General features: G+C 47.8%; 1 protein-coding gene across 22 annotated transcripts in view; it reads left to right on the plus strand.

Annotated features, from left to right (window-relative positions):
• Nucleotides 1-23,153, plus strand: part of LOC105484804 (neurofascin) — a 200,724-nt gene that overhangs the window by 93,043 nt on the left and 84,528 nt on the right. The gene's annotated exons all lie outside the window — the stretch shown is intronic.

Here is a 23,153-nt window from a genome sequence, read left to right on the forward strand (position 1 = left end):
GGGTATGTGTCATTGGAGGGGTGAGAGTGAGGGGACATTCTTGCCTCCTGCCCCTTGTCTTTGATAAGGGCCCCAGGAATCTTCTGAGAGGCATCTCCTTTTTTCTCCCCAGAGATAGAAGCCCTGAGTTGCCCCAGAACTGCATGCCAAGGTTCTCCTTGCAAGGAGGCTGGTAAGGGTAGTGTTTAAGCCTTCCCTGGCAGGGACAGTCAGCCAACATTAGTGCTGGCATTGTCCCAGTGTCCACCTAATTGAAAAATTGGGAAACGACTTTGTTGGTGGCCCATACCCTACTTAGCCTGGGCCTCCACCACCTGGGAGCTCCTGAGTGACAGCCCTGGCATATGGGAGACAGTCCGAGAACCCCTGCCCTGGGCAGGGCATTGGGCCCAGGCAAATGGACAGTTGTCCAGGCGCAGTAAGCAGCTGAGGCCCACAGCACTAAGTCATGCCGTGTGCCCAGGGTCTGCCTTGTTCCATTCCGGGTTAGATTTTGCTGCTACTCCCAACAACTCCTGTTTTACTCTCAGGTCCCAGTAGCAGGGGAGGACACATGACAACTGAGGGCTGGAATTTTAACAGAGCAGTAATGGGCAATAGTGACAGACTGGCCTCCTGGAGGCTGCTGGGCTAGGAGGGTTGGGCTGGAGGCTTGAGCAGGGCAAGATTTCCTTATTCTTTGAGTTTGGGCATCTCTACCTCATCGAAGGTGTCTTTCTCACTCCACCTCCCTCTCTTGGAGTCTTTTGTCCTCCCAGAAAGAGTTGAGACTTGGCGGGAGGGGCATGGAGAGGGTTGAAAAGTGGAAGCTGAGAGTGCTGATGACATGGACTTGGGATCCAGACACATCTTCTGAAATTCCAGATCCACTTGCTTTGTGACCTTGGGAATGCTGAACCCCTCTAGACCTCCGTTTCGTAGTTCATACAATGGGGATAATAACCAACATTTTGTGTAAAGATTAAAGAGTAAATATATAAACAGATAGAGAGCCGGCAGAGTGCTTGGCACGTGGTGTTTAATCAATGGTGTTCTCATGTCAGTGGCAATTCAGATATACTTGTTTTATCAAGGTAGTTTCTTAGGTGGGCCCTTTTAGGGCTACCACTTATCTCAGAACAGTGTCAGGTTTCAGAGCCCACCTGGGAAATTCATCTGACTTAGGGCTTTTTCCCCCTGTCATTGTTAATAAACCTTGAACTTGAACATACTGACTTAGTGTGTGTTTGGCAGGGGCGGCGGGGGTGGGGTGTGGCATGCCATTCTTTTACTGCACGTGAAGGAGAGTGATTGCAAAAGCGGTGCACTCGTTTATTTAAATGGTACGAAGTATATATGAAACTGGACGGAGTTAGTGCAGCTCTGTGTCACCATGCCCCCGCTCTTGGCACTTTCCCATGCACCCTCCCCACTCTCCATCCCTGTCCCTCCACAGCTCTCTCGAAACATTCACTCTAGGTAGCCTGACCAGATCCCCACCTAAGGAACCCGGGGGGGCTGCCTTCTCTGATGACAGCAGCCCTACCGTGTGACAGCAGACATGGCTGCCACAGAGTCATGCCCTGCCACCTCCTGCCTGACCAGAATAACTTCATTCTGGCTTGTGCTTCTGGACACCACCAGTCTAACCAGCAAAATCGAATATCAGTTCTGAGCTTAATCCTTTTAATAGTGTTTCCATTTACATTAATTGTATCATTTGACTGTCAACACGATTCAGTGATATGAGCAAGGCTGCTGTCATCGTTCCCATTTGATTGATGGATAAACTAAGGCTCTCTGAGAAGTCATTTCCCCCAAGGTTTCGCAAAACTAATTAGCAAAAGAGCCCCTACTGGACTTGGATGCCCTGAAGTGTAGACTGTTTTTCTCGCTGTGACGTCACACTGCCTCCTCCAGTCTGAAGCACCCACAAATCATGAAGGAGGAGTACCTATCTAAGGACCTTCAGACACACAGAGGAACCTTAAAAAAGAAATAAGAAAGACTGCAGAGACTCCTTGCCAGCAGGACATATGGCTGTTGAGGGTACAGTAAGTTCTGGGAGAAGGGAAGCCGACCCAGGCTTCTGTAGATGATGATAACAGTTGTCATTATAGTAATCAGCATCTCAGCACTCCCCGTGCACCAGGCACTGTGCCCTGCACTCCATCCTCCCACAGCGGCCCCATGAAGTAGGGCCCATTATTACCCGTGTTTTACTGATGGCAGAATAAAAGTACACAGAGGTTAAGGAACTTGCCCAAAGCCCAAAGGGCCAGGATTCAAATCCTGTGGTCCAACTCTGGCACCTGTGTGGCAACCATTTGGGTTTGGGGCTGGCTGTGTATTTAGGGTGGCTCATTCCAAGATTCACTGGAAACAACGCACAGTTGTTTCTGTGCAAGTGTTCCCTGGGGCTCCAGGTGTGAGCTTGGAAACCGCCTAAGGAGGAAGCCCTCCGTTTTTCTGCGTCTTCTCCCTTTGTTGGAAACCACTGCCATATGGAGCTGCCCCAGGCGTCTGCTCCTGAGCCGCCCCTCCCTCTTCCTCCCACTCCAGCATGCAGCACCCTCCACGCTCAGGCCTCCAGGCTTCATCTCTCCCCTTCCCTCCTGCCACCCGCAGTACGTCCACTCCTTGTCACCTCCCATCACAGGAAGCAGACACTGGCCCTCTGATGCAAGGCAGAGAAACCACTGAGCTTCCCCAGGCCTTCAATTTCCCAAACAGGTCTATTTGGTTAATTGCACTCACACTCCTAAGTCCCTCTGCCTGTGAGAGGGAAGCTGGGCCTCCTCTCTCCAGAAACATTGACACAGGCCCCCTCGGACAGCATGGGCCCAGGACACACAGCTGTGGATCACTGAGGGTGGGGCCATGGAGCTTCATTAGGAACTGTCTTGCCCACCTGCTGCCCCCAAACTGATTCCAGGCACCTGAGGCAGCCCCCGTGCTTAGCCCCATTTTCCTATGGGCACCGAGACCTGCAGGGTGAATGTGGGGGACATGAGTGAAAGCTACTGCCCTAACAGCTTGTGCTGTTTACTCCCTTCTGCTGCAGTGATGTAATCACGTCTAGACCCCTCTCAGCCTTTCCTGCTACCTCGCTAAGCCCACCTTTCCACCAGAGGCTGGACTGTGAGGTTTGAAACAGCATGTCACCTGTGAGTTTCTAATAAGAGGACCATATGCTCTAGCAAAGGGAGACCCTTCCAGGGCATAAGACACCAAGGTTTCCTCCACACCACTGGAGCTAAGAGTCTTTGGCATAAGCACTTGTAGCCGCCAGCGCTTTGCAACCAGACTTCTAGACAAATGGTGTATCTTATAACTCAGGAAAATCCTCATTCTGTCTGCTGCCTTCCCCTTTTTGCTCCCACCTCCCCTCCCCCATGCCTCCTGTATTTTCACATCTCCTCCAGCCTGTAGAAGCCTGCCAGGATAGCAGTTGGATCCAGACTGATGTCTGTATGGGATGTAAATGCAGAAGGCTGCAGGGAGGGAGGGAAGGAACAGGTGCTGCTCCCTCCTGCTGTCTTAGTTCTTTCCTCCCTATGCTCCCGCTTATCACATCAGACAGGAATTTTAAAAATGCAACCGGGGATGTGCTATCCTTGGAATATCAGCATCTAAACCAATATTGGCAGCCGAATGGATGTCACTTCAGAAGACCCAGCTCCCTCTCTGGGGCTGACTCCAGCTGTTTGGTTGATGTCAGAGCTTGTGGGACATTGGTGGAAGAAGCTGGTGTGGAGTGCTTTGCTTGTAGAAACCATGGCAAAGGCAGGAGAGAGGGGAGCCCAGAGGGGATTTGGCTGGCCTGGGATTTTATAGGAGCCTCCCTTTCTCTCTGGTCTAAAGTAGACTGCCTGTGCAGATAACCATCTGTTGGCTCTAAGAGTAAACAATAATTCCTTAGGTATAGAGCTAGGGTATGGTGTCTGCACAGGCATCGTCTACACTATAGATCTACAAAGTAGATGTGAAACCCCTTCTTGTCCAAAGCCTTATCACAAATCAGTATACCAGCTATAACCTGGGGGAGAGGAGAAAGAACCAATTGTTTATTTTGTTTGCTTTGTTTTGTTTTGTTTTGTTTTGAGATGGAGTTTTGCTCTGTCACCCAGGCTGGAGTGCAATGGTGTAATCTTGGCTCCTTGCAACCTTCACCTCCCAGGTTCAAGTGAGTCTCCAGCCTCAGCCTCCCGTGTAGCTGGGATTACAGGTGCCCGCCACTATAGCTGGCTAATTTTTGTATTTTTAGTAGAGACAGGGTTTTGCTGTGTTGGCCAGGCTGGTCTTGAACTCCTGACCTCATGATCTACCTGCCTCAGCCTCCCAAAGTGCTGGGATTACAGGCGAAGAAAGGACCAATAGTTTTTGAATGCCAACTATGTGCCAGGCCTTGGATTAGATGCTATTTATGTACATCATTTAGGAATTGTCACAGCAACCTTGTAATAAATAAGTGCATTTATCTCACTTTTAAAGGCAAGAAAACAGACTCAGAGACAGAGAATAAACCGCGGAAGACCATGTAGCAGGTAAATGGCCAGGTGGGATGGAAACTCAGGTGTGTGGCTGCAAGTCACATGTGCCAGCTGGATTAAACACGCTTCCTTATGACACTAAATCTCTGCATCTTGTCTGGTATGTTTCCCCTGGTCTGCATGGCTTCCTAGCTAGTTTGTCATTCACCAGTTTATTAAGCCCAGCCCTGTTCTGCTTTGAGTTAATACTCGCTTCTGTGAAGGGTCAAAGAAAGAGTAAAAGACTCTTCCTTTGCCCTCAAGAAGCTCGTAATCTGGTGAAGGGACTGAAAGTCAGTTCTCTTTTCCCCAACCCAAGTTTCTTCTGCTGTAGTCTTGCCCCTCTTTTTTCACCTGCTCGAGCTCAGCCTATGGTTTTCAAATGGCTTTAGGACTACGGTCTGTTGAAACTAGGCTTGCAATCTGCCCAGTAGAGGACAGAATAAGCAGCTTGATTTGAGTGATGTCATGAGCAGATGTGTCCAGATGGTGGGTCCTCAGATGGACAACGGTCTGGATTTCAAATGGACACCCCACTCATGGAGCCTGGCAGGGCCCAGGGTGAGGAAGCTGGGTTTGGAAATAGTGATGGCTGGTGGGGTTGCACAGATACCTCTTGGGAAAGCTGCTCAGGGAGGGAGAGGTTTCTGGCCATTCTAGAGCCTCCTTCCTTTTGTACAGCAATTTATCATTTACTATGGAGATAGAGACCGACCAGACAGTTTGTGACTTGCTCAAGGTGACATGCAAGACCTTAGCCCTAGGTCTTTTTTTTTTAAATTAACTATTCTTCAATGTATTAAAATTACAAATCCCCAAACCTAATTACTCCTTAAACTTTTTACTTCAATCAACAAGTTTTACAGTTTTCTTCATGAATCTTACAGATTTTAGCAATCACTTGTTTGGTTTCATCAATAAACTTAGTTAATTTAATTCCTTTGAACATTTGAAACTGTATGTATAAATTTATCCATTTTCCTTTTCAAAGTATCATAGTTTTTTTTTTCTAACAAAGCCTTCCAAGTCCTTATGTAATTCTTTTTTCATATATATGTATATATGTGTGTATATATGTATATTATGTGTGTATATATGTGTATATATGTGTATATATGTATATATGTATGTGTGTATATATGTGTATATATATATTTTTTTCTTTTTTTTGAGAGCGGGTCTCACTCTGTTGTTCAGGCTGGAGTGCAATGGCACAATCTCAGCCCACTGCAGCCTCAGCTTCCTGGGCTCAAGTGATCCTCCCGCCTCAGCCTCCTGAGTAGCTGGGACCACAGCCACACACCACCATGCCCGGCTAATTTTTGTATATTTTGTAGAGGTGAAGTTTTGCCTTGTTGCCCAGGCTGGTCTTGAACTCCTAGACTCGATCAATCCACCCACCTCCACTTCCTAAAGTGCTGGGATTATTACAGGCTTGAGCCACAGTGCCTTGCCTTATTACTATTTTTAAATGACAGCTTTATTGAGAGACAATTCATGTTATAATATTTACGAGCCACAGTGCCTTGCCTTATTACTATTTTTAAATGACAGCTTTATTGAGAGACAATTCATGTTATAATATTTACTATATAAATTAAAGAATTCAGGCTGGGCACAGTGGCTCACACCTGTAATCCCAGCACTTTGGGAGGCTGAGACGGGTGGATCACTTGAGGTCAGGAGTTCAAGACCAGCCTGGTCAACATGGTGAAACCCTATCTCTACTAAAAATACAAAAATTAGCTGGGCATGGCAGCGGGTGCCTGTATTCCCAGCTACTCGGGAGGCTGAGGCAGGAGAATCACTTGAGCCCTGGAGGCAGGGTTACAGTGAGCCAAGATGGCACCACTGTACTCTGGCCTGGACGACAGAGGGAGACTCCATCTCAAAAATAAATAAATAAATAAATCGATCGATCGATCAATCGATAGATAGATAGATAGATAGAATTCAGTGATTTCTAGTGCCCATAGACTTGGGCAACCATCATCACAATGGATTTTAGGACATTTTTATCACCACTCCCAGCCCCTGCCCCCGCAAGAATCTATGCCATTGTTAGTCACTCCTCTCCCCACCTCCATCCCCAGCCCTAGGCAACCACTAGTCTGTTTTCTAGAGATTTGCCTATTCTGGACATTTCCTATAAATGGAATCATACAATATGTGGTCTTTGTGTCTGGCTTCTTTTCCTTAGCAAGATGTTTTGAGAGTTCGCCACATCAGTACTTCATTTCTTTTTACGGCTGAGTGATATTCCTCTGTATGGATATACTGCATTTTGCTTATTCATCTGACGGAATTACTGGGTCATACGGTAGCTCTGTGTTTGACCTTTTGAAGAGCCCTAGACCTTCTAATGCTAATTCCAAGGCCCCTTTCTGGACTTCTACCTTCAGCTGCTTACTCCCTCCCACCTGGGTCCCTCCTCCTTATCCTTTCCAAATCTTGGGTCCCCACCCTTAGGGACCTGTCACACAAGATTATCATGCCCCACCTCACCATCCCCCTCCCTCTGACCACTCTTCTTTAATGACAGAGCCCCTGGAGACAGCTGCCACCTGACGCCTTGATACCCCACGCCTTCTCCCCCCACTTGGAGCCGGGAGGGGGTCGGGGAACTTCACAAGCCTCTCCCTCCAGCTGTGAAGAAGGATGTGTGTCTAATTGCTGTGAAAACTTCCTCCCTGAGGGGAGCAGACAGGGAGCCAAGGCAAGTGAGAAGCTGGCTTCTTGAATTGTAGAGAGGTGGGGCTCTTCTCCGTGGTGGTGGACTCAGAATTCCTCCCCAGAGGAGGGAGTTGGCATCTTGCTTTTCAGTAGGTGGAGGCAGGCAATATACCCGAGCAGTAACACCTTAACTTTTGTTTTCTTTACATCCTGTTTTACCTGCTAATCTTTTTATGGCAGGAGGCTGGTCAGCCTGTCAGTGACTAGCAGGGCCAGGGAGTAGGGCCTGAATACATCCACTCATAGACAACCACAAATCTTATTGAAGCCAGCCCTTCACAGGGTGTTGGGTCAGCTAATCAGGAGAGTATGCTGACTAAATTTGAGCACCTTTTCCATTTCATGCATGTTTCCTAGTCCTGCCCCTCAGAGCATGAGTGAGTAAGCAGTAATAAGGAAAAACCCCACAGCCCCAAAGACCGTAAAAAGCTGGCTGGATTGTAGCATCGGTGATTGTCCTCCCCAGTGTACCCAGTGACTGCCAGTCTATGTGGTGTAGGTGTCAACGACAAAGCTGGGCTGTAGACCAGGGACACCTATGCACCTTGGGCTTCCTTGCTGTGCCAGGCTGCAGTGTGCCAAGCTCCAGTTAATTAGCCTTGGGTCAAAGAGACAGCATGAAGCAGCAACCACACTTTCTCCATATTGAGGGATATAAATGCAAGGACATGAGTTGTAGCGTTGTTGTAATGGGGGAGGAAATAAAGAAAAACAACTTAAAGGTCCATAACAAGTGGATGGTCAACAGATTTGTGGCAGTCCCACACAGTGGAGTTACAACAAAGAGCACAGGCGTCTCTGTGTCCAAGCTATGTGGCTTGATAACCCAGCTAGCTGTGGTGTGGCAGTGAGATGCAGGCACCTCCCACCCTAGAAATGGCTGCGCTTTATTGGTGGGTTCAGGCTTCTTGTGGGGCTCTGGTCCTGCTGGTGGCTTATGAATAACACGGTGCCTCATAAAGAACTTTCGCCCCTAGAGAGCCTGGTGTGAATCCGAGGTATTCACTAGATCTTCATGGTGGTCACCTGGAGGGAAAAGTCCCTTTCTTCTTTCCCAACACTTCCCTCTTCCCCAGCTTAATAATAGCCAAGAGGTTTAGGTTTCAACCTATAGATTAGTTCCCAGTGTTGAGCAGGAAACAGCTGTTTTTCAGCCAAATCCTTAATCCTAAAACCAGGTGTCCCCCTCCACCCCCTCCCCAGGAGGGAATTAGGACCACCTGATACCGTTCCCCGCACCCCGCCCTCCACCCCTTCCCCCTGACCCATGTGAACTTAGCCAAGGCAGGGAGAGGCAGGCTAGGCCTGCTGAGTGCTATCAATGGTTAAACACACAGCCCCTCACTCCTCCCAGATCTCTCCCCCTGACAATGAAAGGGAGCCAAGCGTGAAACACAGCCACCAAGCAGATGGAGACCACCCCACTCCAACCCTGAAGAGGGAGGAGGGGAAAGCGGGGAGTCAAATCCCATATGCAAGGTTTCCTGGGCTAAGTGAAAATTCTAGAAGATGACGACTGGTTGACCCGATACCAGCCAGGAACTGGGTTTCTCTCTCTGAGTGTGGGGGAGGCTGAGGTCCTGAAACAGGCTGGTGAGTGCTTTCTTCTGCTGCCAAGTCCTGCCCTGGAAAGTTTGGTATAGTTACTGCCTCTTCCAAAAGGGGAGGCAGGAGGATTGTGTGGGCAGACTGACTTTCTTAGGAGATGCTGAGACATGGGGTCATTTCGTCTGGGGTAAAGGAGGAGATGCGGTGAGATGTCATTTTGTGGCAGGTGCTCTGGGGAGTGGGAGCTGTGGAGTCCCTCCTTGCCTCTTCCCCTTCTAATCTTATTTTCTTCCAGAGATCCCTCTTTCTCCACTTGCTTGGTGTTCTGTCTCCTTAGGCTAGGCATCAATAGGGGACAGTTTGAGTTTCCTAGGAGACTCACAGCCCTGGCCTTCAGATGCCTGTGTGCTGGAAGGAATGGAGCACGGCTGGGTCTCCATCTGTTGTATCGTTCCTTCCTTAGGATGGGAGAGATGGAAGGGAGGTGGCCACGGGGATCAGAGGGCAGGAGGGGAAGCAGGGGACGGCAGCCCTCAGTCATGCCCAGCCAATCCCTGGGCTGAAGGCAGATTTCAGAACCCAGTGCAGCTAAGCCAGAGCCTCAGGATGAAAAAGAAAGGAAGAGACTGAGAATGGAGGTGTTGGCGATTCTGAGGCTGCTGCCTGGGGTGTCTGAATCCCTCAATTCTGAGAGTCGTGGAGTGGAGCAAATAGGGTGACACTGAGTGTGGCCCTGACAGGTTAGACAGAAAGCTCTGAGAGTCAGCAGGTGAAGATTTGAGAAAGAAAGATGAGCATGTCTGCTGAGCCGGGGCAGGCTCTGCTACAGGGACAGGATGCTGGTTAGATGTTATTGTTAGGTTATTGCTGCTGCTGTTATTACTCAAGCTTATACTGTACAACAGATCTATGCAGTGTTACAGCAACCAAGGATTTATACTGATTCATTGATGGAGCTATTGAAATATCTCCCAGTAATAGGAAGTATCTGATAGGATGGCTGTTCACTCATCCCATGAGTATTTATTGTACTGTCTCAGGGGAGACAAGACATGGACTCTGAGCTTAACCTCAAAGTCCGATGCAGGAGATGGATTTGGGAATAAACTCATCCCATGAGGCAGGAGGAAATGACCACTGGAACAGAGCATGGGGCATGCTAGGAAGCACAAGAGAAATTGCCACTTACTTTCAGTAGGAAGGCATGGACCCTGTTATGGAGGGGTGGCCCACTTAGGGCCTTGGAGAAAGGGAATTTTCACTGTGGAGAAGGAAGAGAATAGCATTTCTGGCATCAGCAAATTGTGAGCAGAGATGGCAGGAGGTGCAGCAAGCACATGGCCTATACAGGGTGGTCCAAGGTCTGGAGGCTGGTGTGGGGATATAGGAGGGCAGATGCTGGGAGAGAAGAAGCCACACGGGGGTCAGGAGCTGGGTCATACAGGGGCTTGAGGGCTGCTCTGAGAAGGCAGATTTTATCCCTCAGATTCCTGGATGACTTTTTCTGCCAGGACAAATGTGATAGAGGCTAGGCCCAGGCAGGACACACACTGGTTCTTTATTCTTCAAAAAAAAAAAAAAAAAAAAAACAGAATATGAGTGAGAATGTAGTTATTATAGTGTTAATAAGATCTTCTTTTTAAAGAGGAGTGAGGGGCTGTGTGTTTAACCATTGATAGCACTCAGCAGGCCTAGCCTGCCTCTCCCTGCCTTGGCTAAGTTCACATGGGTCAGGGGGTTGGGGTGGAGGGCGGGGTGTGGGGAATGAACGATTACAGATGTTTCCCACCTTTAGTTTAAACATAGCTTTACTGCAGTGTGCCACGTGCCCCAGAGAGGCAGGTTTGTGGTCGAGTGGCACAGCGGGAGCACGGGATTCTTCACTCGGCAGATGTCTGAGCAGAGTCTTGAGACTGAGTAGGAATTGATCACATGCAAGAAGGAAAGAGCCTTCCAGGAGAGATCTGAAAAGAGTTCATGCATACTCCTTAATTCTGTATACTTCTATTTCCTCCTATTTCAGCTCCTCTCTCTCAGTCCTGAACAAGTTGTTTCCAGGCAGCTGTAGTAATAAGCCCTGCTGCATTTTTTTAATCCAATGCAGAATGGCTGAGTTTTGCATTGGCTCTGTTGGGCTTTTATTATCTCTTTGTTCCCCCACAATTTCCTGTGGCAGTGATGTGTGAATGTGTCTCTCAGTTGGTTCTTGTAGTACTATTCTAGTCATTTGATTAGTTTATTCTAAGAACTAATTGCTGGCATGCGGCCTTGGTAGCAGCAATCTATTGGTGTATCCCTAGGCAATAATTCATGTGCACAACCTTGGAATACCTGAACTGTTTCATTCATGGCTCTTAGACATTTCAAACTGAATATATTCTGTTCCGCGCTTGTGATCTCCCTTTACCCCAGTGACTACCAGACTTACTCTCCCTTCTGTATTCTTGGTGTCAATTATTAGAGTCATCCTAGTCCAGTTTCCCAACCTAGAAACCTTGATGCCATGCTTCTTCTTGTATCTACTACCAGTCAGTCATCTGATCCTATTCTAACACAAAAACGGTCCTTAACAGGCTTTGGAGAACATTAAACCATCCTTCTATTATGATATCCCCTTTTCTCTCTCACTCTGACCAGGGCCACCTGAGGAATCTGGAAGAAGGCAAGTGAAGTGAAGTGGGAGAGGAGACATGGGCTGAGCAACCTCACTCTGGGCTTCAATCCCAGAATAAGGGGATACTATAAGGCAGAGTGTGGCCTGCAGCTAAGCCCCAGAGCAGCCCCTGACAGGCAGAATATAGGCGTCCCTTGGGTCAGGTTTACCCTATATTCAGAGAAAACATAAAGGTCTTGCTTTTAGTGACGTCACTTGAGTTCGTCAGGAAGGAATGCAATAAGAAAAAGTAAAAACAGCTTTATGTTCCTGTGCAGTATTTCACTTAGTTCTTATAACAACCATCTGAAAAAGTCAGTAATGCAGTAATATTTGTTTCCATTTTTGAGATTTTTTAAAGGCTTGGAAAACAAGTAAAATGTAAAAGATAAGTGGCAGGATTGAAACCTTTACTTGGATCTTCCATTCCATAAATATTCCTTGCCAGGGACTATGCTGGCCACTGGGCACACAAGAATGAACAGGACACGATGTCAGCCTCAAGAATTTCACAAAGATTGACAGTGTTTGCGAAAGGCATTTAAAAAAAAAAAAGTATAATTTCACGAAGTGGGGAGAAAGATTAAGTCAGAAGTTAGCAAACTACAGCCTCTGGGCCAAGTCCAGACCAGTATCTGCCTGTTTTTGTCAGTACAGTTTTATTGGAACAGAGACACGCCTGTTCACTCACTGTCTGTGGCTGCTTTCACACTGCGAAGGTGAAGTTCAGTAGTCGTGACAGAAACCGCGTGCCTCACAAAGCCTAAGATAGTCACTATCTGGATGTTTACAGATGTTTCCCACCTTTAGTTTCAACATAGTTTTACTGCAGTGTGCCACGTGCCCCAGAGAGGTAGGTTTGTGGTCGAGTGGCATAGCGGGCGCGCGGGATTCTTCACTCAGCAGATGTCTGAGCAGAGTCTTGAAGACTGAGTAGGAAGTGATCACATGCAAGGAGGAAAGATCCTTCCAGGCACAGGGGATCACATGTGTAAGGTATGGAGGCACAGATGGTGTGCTACAGCGTGCAGTTAAAAAGCATTTGGGGTTGGTGGTGGGAGGGTGGGGGGGGTGGTTGGACAGACCTGCAGGAGCCTGATCTCCAAAAACCTTGAGTGCTGCTCTCAGAAGCATGGATCTGATCTTATAGATTAATGGGATGGTATGGAAGGGTTTTCGGAGGAGCACTGACATGATCAGATCAGGGGTTTAGAAAAGTCACTGTAATCGCAATATGGAGAATGGATTGGATGGAGGAGACCAACTAGGAGGTTATTGCCACAGTGTGTGAGACATGTATGCGAAAGGTGAGATGGAAAGAGTGTGGGGGAGATGGAATGAGCAGCATGGGGAAGTAGGCAGTCTGAGGGCCTTGATGCCTGGGTGTGGGCTGTGAAAAGGGGTGGGTTTTAAAGGCAGTTCCCAGGTGTCTGGCTTGGATGACTTGGGTGGGTACCACCAGCAAAGATGGGGACTGGAGATGGGGGCACATGAGCCCAATGGAGACACTGAATTTTAGGCAGAAGAAGAGAATAATCCAGCCATGTGATCAGTGCCACCATGGAGGCTATAAATGCCAGACGCAAGACGGGGCCTCAAAGTGATGTCTCAGAGGCCAAGGAGGAAAGAATGTTAGGATAGACGGAGTGGTTAACAATTTTTGATACCTCCAGGAGGTGTGGCAAAATAAAGACTGAGAACACTAGACTCACCCGTGGGAGGTCAGGAGAAGAGAGTTAGAGGAGCATGAGGAGTGAATGGGAAAGGAAGAAGCCAACAAAGAAAAAGCTTTCAGAAGAGAAGAGATGGAGAAAACATTCAAATATGCATATGTAGGGAGGCTGTGGGATACAGAGAAGGATCTTTTTGTTATAAGAGAGGCTGGGCATGGTGGCTCATGCCTGTAATCCTGGCACTTTGGGAGACCGATGTGGGTGGATCACTTGAGGTCAGGAGTTCGAGGCCTGCCTGGCCAACATGGTGAAACCTTGTCTCTACTAAAAATATAAAAGTTAGCTGGGCATGGTGGCAGGTGCCTGTAATCCCAGCTATTTGGGAGGCTGAGGCAGGAGAATCACTTGAAACCAGGAGGCGGAGGTTGCAATGAGCTGAGATCACACTATTGCACTCCACCCTGGGCGACAGAGTGAGAGTCTGTTTCAAAAAAAAAAAAAAAAAAGATGGGAGAAACTTAAAGAGGTTTCTCTGCTGAGGCAGAGAGCCAGTTGAGGAGAGTGTGGAAGTTCTGGAGAGAGCAACATTTTATGGTCAAGGGCAGATCCATGCGCAAGCTGGGGCTGGGGCTGGGGCTGGGGCTGGGTCCAGGTAGAGGTGGGCAAGAGGAAGGACGCTTTTTTTATACAGAAAGTGGCAGCAAGGTAGGCACCAACCAGCATTCTAGGGGCATTTCTGATTCTGAAAGCACTGCCAGTTGCAAGTGATAGAAAATTCAACTCTAATTGGCTTACAAATTAAAGAGAATTGTTAATGTAAATGTATATGTAATTAAAAACCCACAGTAAGGCTTGTTTCAGAAAATGCTCAATCAGTAACTCAAATAAGGACATGAAGGATCGAGTCTTCCTATGTCTTCTCTCTGCTTTCTGAGTCATCCTCAGATTCCACATGGAGACCCCCGTTCCCACCCCCAGCAGCTCCAGCCTCTCCTCTTACTGAAGATAACACAGGGTCTTTTTCAGAAGAGAGGGGAAACTCCTGTTTCCCAGAGGTCTCAGCAGAAGTCTTCATGAATCACACTGCTGCTGGCTGGAAGAGATGCCCAGTCCTAAACCAGCTGTGGTGGTGACAGGCTAGTCATTGGCTTAAACTAATCAGGTCCTAGCCCTGGAATTGGTGTAGGATTGCTCTGAGAAAGGGGTAGACATGAATTCTCCAAAGAAAAATGTGGGCACTGTGGATGGGAGGAGGATAGTATGGGTGCTGGCTAGGCAGCCAGTAAATGTGTATTAGGGTTCTCTGTGTGCTGGACGTCGTGCAGGTTGAACAAGACACTGTCTTAGCCTCAAGGAACTCATGATGCAGTTGGGGAAACAATTAATTGACACTGAAATCTGGCACTCATTATGGTGATTATATTCCAGAATGCTCTAAGAGCACATAGGACGAGGACCTAATCCAGCCTTGGTGGGAAGGGATGGTGCCGGGAAACCAAGGGAGACTTCCCAGAGGAGGTGGCACCTGACCTGAGCCTGGAAGATGGCAAAGAATTAGGAGAAATAAGGAGAGCAGTAAAGTCAGACTAGGAAAGAAGAGTGATTGACGTAAAGACAGTGTGGAAGTAAACAAAGACCACCCACATGAGAACAAGCGGAAGCTATTTATTCAGAGCTTGCTACAGCAAGGGAGTCAGCCACCATCATCTGCATTTGACAGAGACTCAGAGGCAGGCAGGGGAGTGGGAAAGCTTTGTCATGAGTGAAAGGAAGGCTCCAAATGTGTCTGGGAAACTGGTGATGGGCTAACTAGAAGTGGGCATCTTATGTGATTGGTTTGGGAACATATTTGGCTTTCTGGTCAGTTCTGAGTTGAAAGTGGCAGCAAGAAATAGGGGAGCTGACAGCACTGAGCAAGCCTGACTGTCCTGGGCTGGGTGCTGCAGAGCTTGTGAGTCAGGACTATACTGTCATCTAGAATCTGGCCAGTATCTGATCTATTCAGTCTGCAGGGGGTATAAGTAGGAGTAATCCAAAATGGGATAGGGGAAGATGAGACTGGGCACCCCAGGCCTCAACACAAATGCGAAGGCTAGCATGGGACGCCTGGGGGATTTTCCAAGGCCAGCCCTGCAGCCTTAGCCTGGTGTGTTCCTCCTCATGCCCATGCCTTGCCATTGCCCCCATGCGTCACGGACCCTGGGCACAGGGTTTTTGAACATGGAACATTAGGCTGCTGCACAGGGTTTCCAGTTCTTTCCTCCCACACTGTCTTTATGCCAGTCACTCTCCTTTCCCAATCTGCCTTTACTGTTGTTCTTCCTTCACTCAACAGTCTTTTCTTCAAATAAAACCTTATATGAAACCCCAGTATAAAAACAGTGGCAACTCTGGGGAGAGTGGGAAGGGGGTCCTGAGTTCCACCTAACCCTCCTTGAAGAAGGCCCCTGAGTCACTTTCAGAAAACCCACCAGCTCCTCTGGACCCAATGTGAAAATCCAGCACTAACAGATTCTTCTTTTTTTTTTTTTTTTTTTAAATGGAGTCTCACTCTGTCACCCAGGCTGGAGTGCAGTGGCACAATCTCGGCTCACTGAAACCTCCACCTCCCAGGTTCAAGTGATTCTCCTGCCTCAGCCTCCCAAGTAGCTGGGATTACAGGCGTGTACCCTCATACCTGGCTAATATTTTATATTTTTGTAGAGACAGGATTTCACCATGTTGGCCAGGCTGGTCTCAAACTCCTGACCTCAAGTAATCTGTCCACCTCGGCCTCCCAAAGTGCTGAGATTACAGGTGTGAGCCACCGTGCCCAGCACTAACAGACTCTTAAGAAATCTTTAGCTCTGTCCTCACCCCTCTGGGTATTTTATGTTTTACCCCAGAGGTGGCCATGAGGCTGGCTGCACAGGGTGGGGGTCTTGTTGAAAGAGTGTGGGGTGTCTGGAGTGCAGACTGAGGGCTGGCCTCACTCAGAGGCTGTGGAACCTCCTACCTGGCCTCCCTGCTTCCACCCTGGCCCATCGACATTCTCCCCTCCATGTGGCAGCCAGAGTGGTGTTTACAAGCAAATTTCACCCCGTCACTCTGGCTTCAAACCCCGCCGCCACTTCCTGTCATGCTTAGAATGTGCTTTAAGCTCCTTCCTTTGGCCTTCAGAGCTCTCCATGAGCATGTCTTGGAATCTGTCTCTCTGATGGTCACTTGTTCATTCTTCTCCTTGTGCCCTCCAAGCTCCAGCCATGCTGGCTTCTCTCAGTTTCTTGCATGGGGCAATGTGATTCCTGCCACAGGGCCTTTGCACAAGCAGCTCTTCCTGCCTGGGATGCTTTTCTGACCTGTCTTTGCAAGATTAGTGCCTTCGTACCATTCAGGTCTTGGTCAGGTGTCAGCTTCTCACAGTGAGGTCTTCCTTGACCACTCACTTCACTTTATCACATCATATCAATCACTACTGTGTTTTTTTTCTTAAAAAAAAAAATACTTTTAGAGCAGTTTTAGGTTCAAGGTACAGAGAGTTCCCATGCACCCCATCTTCACACGTGCACAGTGCCCTCCATTATCAACATTTCTCACCATGCTAACATGTTCGTCACAGTCAATGAACCTCCATGGACACATCATTATCACCCACAGGCCACAGTTTATGTTAGAATTCACTCTTGGAGTTCTATGGGTTTGGACAAATGTATTACATAATGACAAGTATCCACCATTAGGGCATCATACAGAGAAGTTTCACTGCCCTAAACATCCTCTTCTGTGCTCTGTCTATTCATCCCCCAACCCGCACCCCCAGCAGTCACAGATCTTTCTACTATCTCTATAGTTTCGCCTTTTCCAGAATGTCATGCGGTTGTAACCACACAGTGTGCAGCCTTTTCAGACTGGCTTCCTTCACTTAGCAGTGTGCCTCTCCTCCATGTCTTTCCATGGCTTGGTAGCTCGCTTCTTTGGGGCACTGAGTAATGTTCCATTGGATGTACCTCTGTTTCTCCATCCACTGATGGGAGGACATCCTGGTTGCTTCTGTCTGGGTTTTGGCAGAATTATCAACAAAGCTGCTAAACATCCGTGTACAGGTCAGTTGTGTTTTCTCTGTTGCACTTACTGCTACCGGATTTTTTGTTCAACATTTATTTACCGTCTTCCCCACTGGGATGGAAGCTCCATGAGAGCAGAGGGGCTTTGTCTCTTGTCCACGTGTGTGTTCTTTAGAATAATGCCTGCCACCCGGTCGGCTGTGTGAATGAATCCCTGCCGACTGCAGCCCGACACTGAGATGGCTTCCGCTCCAGGAGATGAAGAGCTGCCAGCTGAGCCATGTCTCGATGCTGCCAGTGTTCTCTCATCCCTGTCACTTCAGATGTGTTGTGACCACCAGGACAGCCTGCCCAGAATGTGGCTGCGGGAATGTGAGGAGCTCCCAACGGCGACAGCTCGTGGGAGCCACGGGCATCTCATCCGTCTGCCAGGGACAGCTTGTGGAATCAACACCAGGAGCCCCCAATATGGGGAAAGAAACCAGGGCCAGGAAGAAAAGGAAAAACAGCAAAGCGGGCTGTGACCGTGGATGCGTCATTATTGCAGCCACTTACTACTCACAGTGGTCATGTCCTGGAGGTGGACAGAACGCTTCCCTCATCCCTGTGATCTCAGACCTACTCAGGGGCTGCAGCTGACATTTGTCGTGTTCACTCTGTGCCCCATGCTTTGCCAAGCGCTTTACATAGGAATTGTGTGATAAATCCTCACAGCAGCCCTCTAGGATCGGTGCTGTTGTTATCCCCATTTTTCAGATGATAAATACAAAGCTTTCAAGCTCAGTGCTTGCCCAAGCACCGTCCCCTCCCCGCTGCCCCACACTTTTAAGCGGGAAGTGGCCTCAAATCAGGCGGTCTAACCATGCAGCCAATGCTCTCCAACTAGACAAGATACCACCATGTCCAGGGGTCTTTTACCAGGCGGATCATTAGCAAACTCACATGTGTCCCCCATCTTGGACATTTTGAATCTGAATCTCTCACAAGCCTTGCAAATTTAAAGGCCTTGTGTTCAGGCAGGTTGCCCATGTGTGTGGACCAGATAACAGGTTCTAAGGGCATTAAAAAATAATCTACAACCTGATTTGGCCCCTGCCTAGAAGATTGAGGGCCCGGGAATCTGCATGTTTGAAGAGTGTCCAGATGGTTCTGAAAAGCATCCAGCCTTCCTCCTGTGTGGGAATGTTGTCAGTAACTCGCCTGACCAATGCCATGGAGTTTTTATGAAACAGTACTTAACATGGCAGAACATTTCACCTTCAGGTAGCTCTATTCTCTTTTCTTCCTATATGGATGAATGTGTGTGTGCGTGTGTGTGTGTGCGTGTGCGTGTGTGTGTGTGTGTAGGGGGATTGGGAGACCTCAGATATACAAGAGCTGAATTAATCATGTTCTCCAGTACTTAGTATACCATCCATCCACAAAGGATTTATTTCTTTGTTGTATTTATTTTTGTTCTTTTCTGCACTCTCCCCCTGCCCCCCACAATGAGCCCTCCTCTCATGTATTTTATATCCTTACAACCTACCTCTTGTGTTGTTTTTTTTTTTTTTTTTTGAGACGGAGTCTTGCTCTGTAGCCGGGCTGGAGTGCAGTGGCCGGATCTCAGCTCACTGCAAGCTCCGCCTCCCGGGTTTGCGCCATTCTCCTGCCTCAGCCTCCTGAGTAGCTGGGACTACAGGCGCCCGCCACCTCGCCCGGCTAGTTTTTTTTTTTTTTTTTTTTTGTATTTTTAGTAGAGACGGGGTTTCACCGTGTTAGCCAGGATGGTCTCGATCTCCTGACCTCGTGATCCGCCCGTCTCGGCCTCCCAAAGTGCTGGGATTACAGGCTTGAGCCACCGCGCCCGGCCTGTGTTGTTATATATAAAAGGATCCTTCAAACATATCATATTTAGAGTATGTTTAATTTTCACTAATGGTATTGTGGCACGGCTGCATTTATCAGACAATTCTTCCTGTGACTCAAGGAAGCACCTGTCTCTCTGAAACATCCTCCTGTTTGGTCCTAGCTTTGCCCCTGTGGAACTAAACAGAAAAATTCTACACTCTCTCCCAGCATGTGAATACAATCACTGTGGCCCCTCTTCTTCAGGCTCAACCTACCCCCTCTCCTTTACTTTCCCTCCTGGGATGTGGGAGTTTCCTGGTCCTCCGCAGGGTGATGTCACTAAAACCAACCACCCCCGCATCTGGATGTTGCACTTCTCTGCACCTAAGCAGTCACCTCTGGTGTGGCTGGAACGCCTGGGAGAGGAACCTGAGAGGCGGCATGACTGAGCCATAGGGCAAGACTGTGTAATGACTAAGGTTGAACAGGAAATGTGGACTTGACTGCTGTAGGCTAGCAAGCCTGTCCCTTTCACCTTTCTTCCTGGTCATCGGGACAGGGGAACTGTAAGCCTTGCTGATATGGGGGTACCTTCAGGCAAGGGATCTCTGCCGTCACTCTGCATTGGGTTCTTTGAACTCAGTACTAGAACTCTCATACTCAGAAAGATGGTGGCTTCACTCCTTCCTTTGACTTGGATGGAAATTTCCTCAGAATGGATGGAAAGGGCTGCAAACCATGTGCCTGTCTTCCATGCTGAGTGAGCCCAGCCTGGGGAGCTGAGGGCCCTTATATGCTCACATCAAATAACCTGCCCTCTTCATCCTCTGTCCCATCTTTATGAGCACATAATGGAGACCAATATCATACTTTTCTTTTTTATTGAGGTGAAACATAACATAAACCATTTAAAAGTGTGCAGCTCAAAACTGGGCACGGTGTCTCACACCTGTAATCCCAGCACTTTGGGAGGCCGAGCTGGGTGGATCACCTGAGGTCAGGAGTTCAAGACCAGCCTGGGCAACATGGTGAAACTCTGTGTCTACCAAAAATACAAAATTTAGCTGGGTGTGGTGGCACGTGCCTGTAATCCCAGCTACTTGGGAGGCTAAGGCACGAGAATCACTTGAACCTGGGAGGCGGAGGTTTCAGTGAGCCGAGATGGTGCCACTGCACTCCAGCCTGGGCAACAGAGTGAGACTCTGTCTCCAAAATAAATAAATTAAATAAAGTGCACAATTCAGTAGCATTTGGTCCATTCACAATGTGTGCAACCACAACTCTGTCTAGTTCCAAAACATTTGCATCTCAAAAGGAAACCTCATACCCACTAACCAGTTACCCACCTTCTCCCTTCCCCTCTGCCTCTGGTCACCAGAGACAATCCGTGTTTTGTCTCTATGTATGTATCTATTCTATAGATAAGACCTAGAGATGTCATATCTATGGGATCATTCCCTGTGACCTTTTGTGCATGGTTCTTTCACCGAGCGTGTTTTCAGGATTCATCCAGTTGAAGCATGTCAGTATTGAATTCCTTCCTATGGCTGACTCATATTCCAGGGTATGTACATACTGGAGTTTGTTTATCCATTCATCCCTTAGAGGACATCTGGGCTGTGTCCACCCTTTGGCTGTTGTGTATGATGCTGCTGTGAACATTCGTGTACGTGTACTTGTTTGATGCCTGTTTTTAATCCTTTTGCTCATATACCTTAGGAGTAGAATTGCAGAGTCATATGGTAATTTTGTGTCTAACTTTTTGAGGAACTGCCAAGCTATACATTTCTTTTTTAAATAACAACCTTACTCTGGTACTTTTCCTGTACATAAAAAGAGAAAAATGGATGGAAAATCCCTGGACTAGGAGTCAAGAAACCTGGGTTCTTTTTCTAGCTTTGCCACTAACCAGCTGGGTAAACTCAAACCAGTCACTTCCCTTCTCTGGGCTTTTGTTTCTTCATCTGAAAAGAAAGGGGACTGTATGAAACTCGTTTTCTTTAAATTCTTTTCATCTTGTAAGATTTTGTTGGAAAAACTGGGTTCCAGAGAGGAAAGGGGGAGAGAATTGCTACACAGCTAAATGTGGTTATCTTGAGATTCTTTTTCCACTCTGTTGTTAAATAGTGAATTCAAAATGTCCCGTACAATTGGGCTTTTTTTCTTGCCAATGTGTATCTGTTTTAATGAATAGCTTCTGGCTTCCTAGTTCTATCAAGATTCCCAAAATAAAATATCCTTCTCTTTCCCTTCACTTCCTACTGCTTGGCAGCTCCTAAACCAAACACGCTGGTCATGGAGCCCTGACGGGCACCATCCCCGCCGCCCCTGCTGCGCCTTCCCTGCCGCCCCTGCTGCGCCTTCCCCTAGCGCAGGTTCCCTCAGCACTAAGGGTTCAGCTGCCTCATCTAAGTCTGGCCTTTGGAGATGTATAAGCCAAGGAGAGGCATTAGTGGATTCTTTCTGCGACAGTATAAGGACCATCTTAGAGAGTTGGGAAGATGAACCAAAGACCTCCTGTGATGCCTTCTAGCCAGAGGATCCCTCCTTGGGAGATTTTCTACTTTCTCAACCCTCCTTCAGCTTGTTGGTTTCCTCTCCAGAAAGCACCGTCTGTGTAGAGACGGATTTTTTTCTTCCACTAGTGAGTAGCCTTCACAGTACGCCACCCAGGTCCACAGCATGTGCTCTCCTGCGCCGCCTGGTGGTTTTCTGGGGAAACGTGAGGTTTTAAAAAGCACATGATGGTCCAAATGGCTTCTTATTTCATCGATTTAATCATTCGTTCATTTTTTCACTCATCCATATATCCATCCATCTCACGGTTTCGAAGATCTGCTATGTTTTAGGTACTATGATCGATTCTAAGATTAGAACAGTAAACAAGACAGAGTACCTTCCCTTATAAAGAAGCTTTCGTTTTCATAGGGGAGATAGACAAGTGGCTTTTGGAATGAATACAAAGTGAAATGTGCCATAATGGGGGAAGCAAAGTGTGTGCAGGAGCACAGATGAAGGACACATATGTCATACCTGGAAGATACTAACGAGAGAGGGCAGAACACAGAGTGTTCTAGACAGAGCTTCATGGTGCAAAAGTCAGTAAGCAAGACCAAGCATGAGGTACTGAGGGAGCTGGTAGAAGAGCAGTCTTGGCTGGAACACAGGATGCAAGGGAGGGATGAACAGTGAGCTAGCAGAGGGGGCACATTATGCAGGACCTCTGAACCATGTCAAGGACACTACCTTTAACTCCCAAGCAGCAGTGAGCTATTGAGAGTTACACTAGGGGAGTAGCACATTTCTGTTTGCCTTTAGAAATAACAGCTTTGGTTATGAGTAGAGAGTAAATCAGAGGGGCATATCACACTGCCTCCCATAACTGTGTACAATTATATGTGTCAATTAAAAATAATAAAGTAAAACACAAACCACAGAGGGGGAAAGTGGATGTGGAGAGACCACTTAGGAAGCTGTTGCAGTAACTCTGGCATGAAATGTTGGTGATCAAAACCAAGGTGGTGGCAGTGGGAAAGGAAACAAGTGGATGGAGTCCAGAAATATACACAGTTGAGGGTTGGTGCTGGGCCCAGCTTCCAGGATAGAAACTGCAAAAATGTGAATAAGAATCCTTTAGTTTGCCCCATATCCTGGCACAGGGGAAGTCCCTTGTCCTATTGCAATAATCAGTGACCTGCTTTCTGCTGCAGGTCTCTAGAAGGATGGCCTTGTTTCCCAGGATCTCTCACCCTCCCAGAGAGCAAGCACTGGAGTCCTGTTCTTATCTTCTGCACCCTCAGTCAGGGTGGATGGGAGATGGTGCATGTGCACAATTGAGAGTGGGCTTCAATTTGCTGCCAAATAAAATAGGAGCAGGAGAATGATGTGTCCATCTGATAGGTAGCTATGAATCTAGGAAAACTGGAGGAATTCTGGAGAAGCCACCTCCTGCCTTCCTCTTTGACTTGGCATCCCAGTAGAATAGCCAACTGGACGAGTTTTTTAAAGTGTATGTTCCAGAACCTCAGGTAATCTTGAGCACTGTATTTGAGTCTCAGCTGTAGGCCATTCTTGCTCTTCTCTTGCTAGAGGAGGAGAAGAAAGGTTTGACTCTAAGGATCCATTCTAGGTTCCTTGGACAACCATTTTTAACACCATCTCT

The sequence above is a fragment of the Macaca nemestrina genome, chromosome 1, assembly GCF_043159975.1.
Source record: "Macaca nemestrina isolate mMacNem1 chromosome 1, mMacNem.hap1, whole genome shotgun sequence".
Classification (NCBI taxonomy): Eukaryota; Metazoa; Chordata; class Mammalia; order Primates; family Cercopithecidae; genus Macaca; species Macaca nemestrina.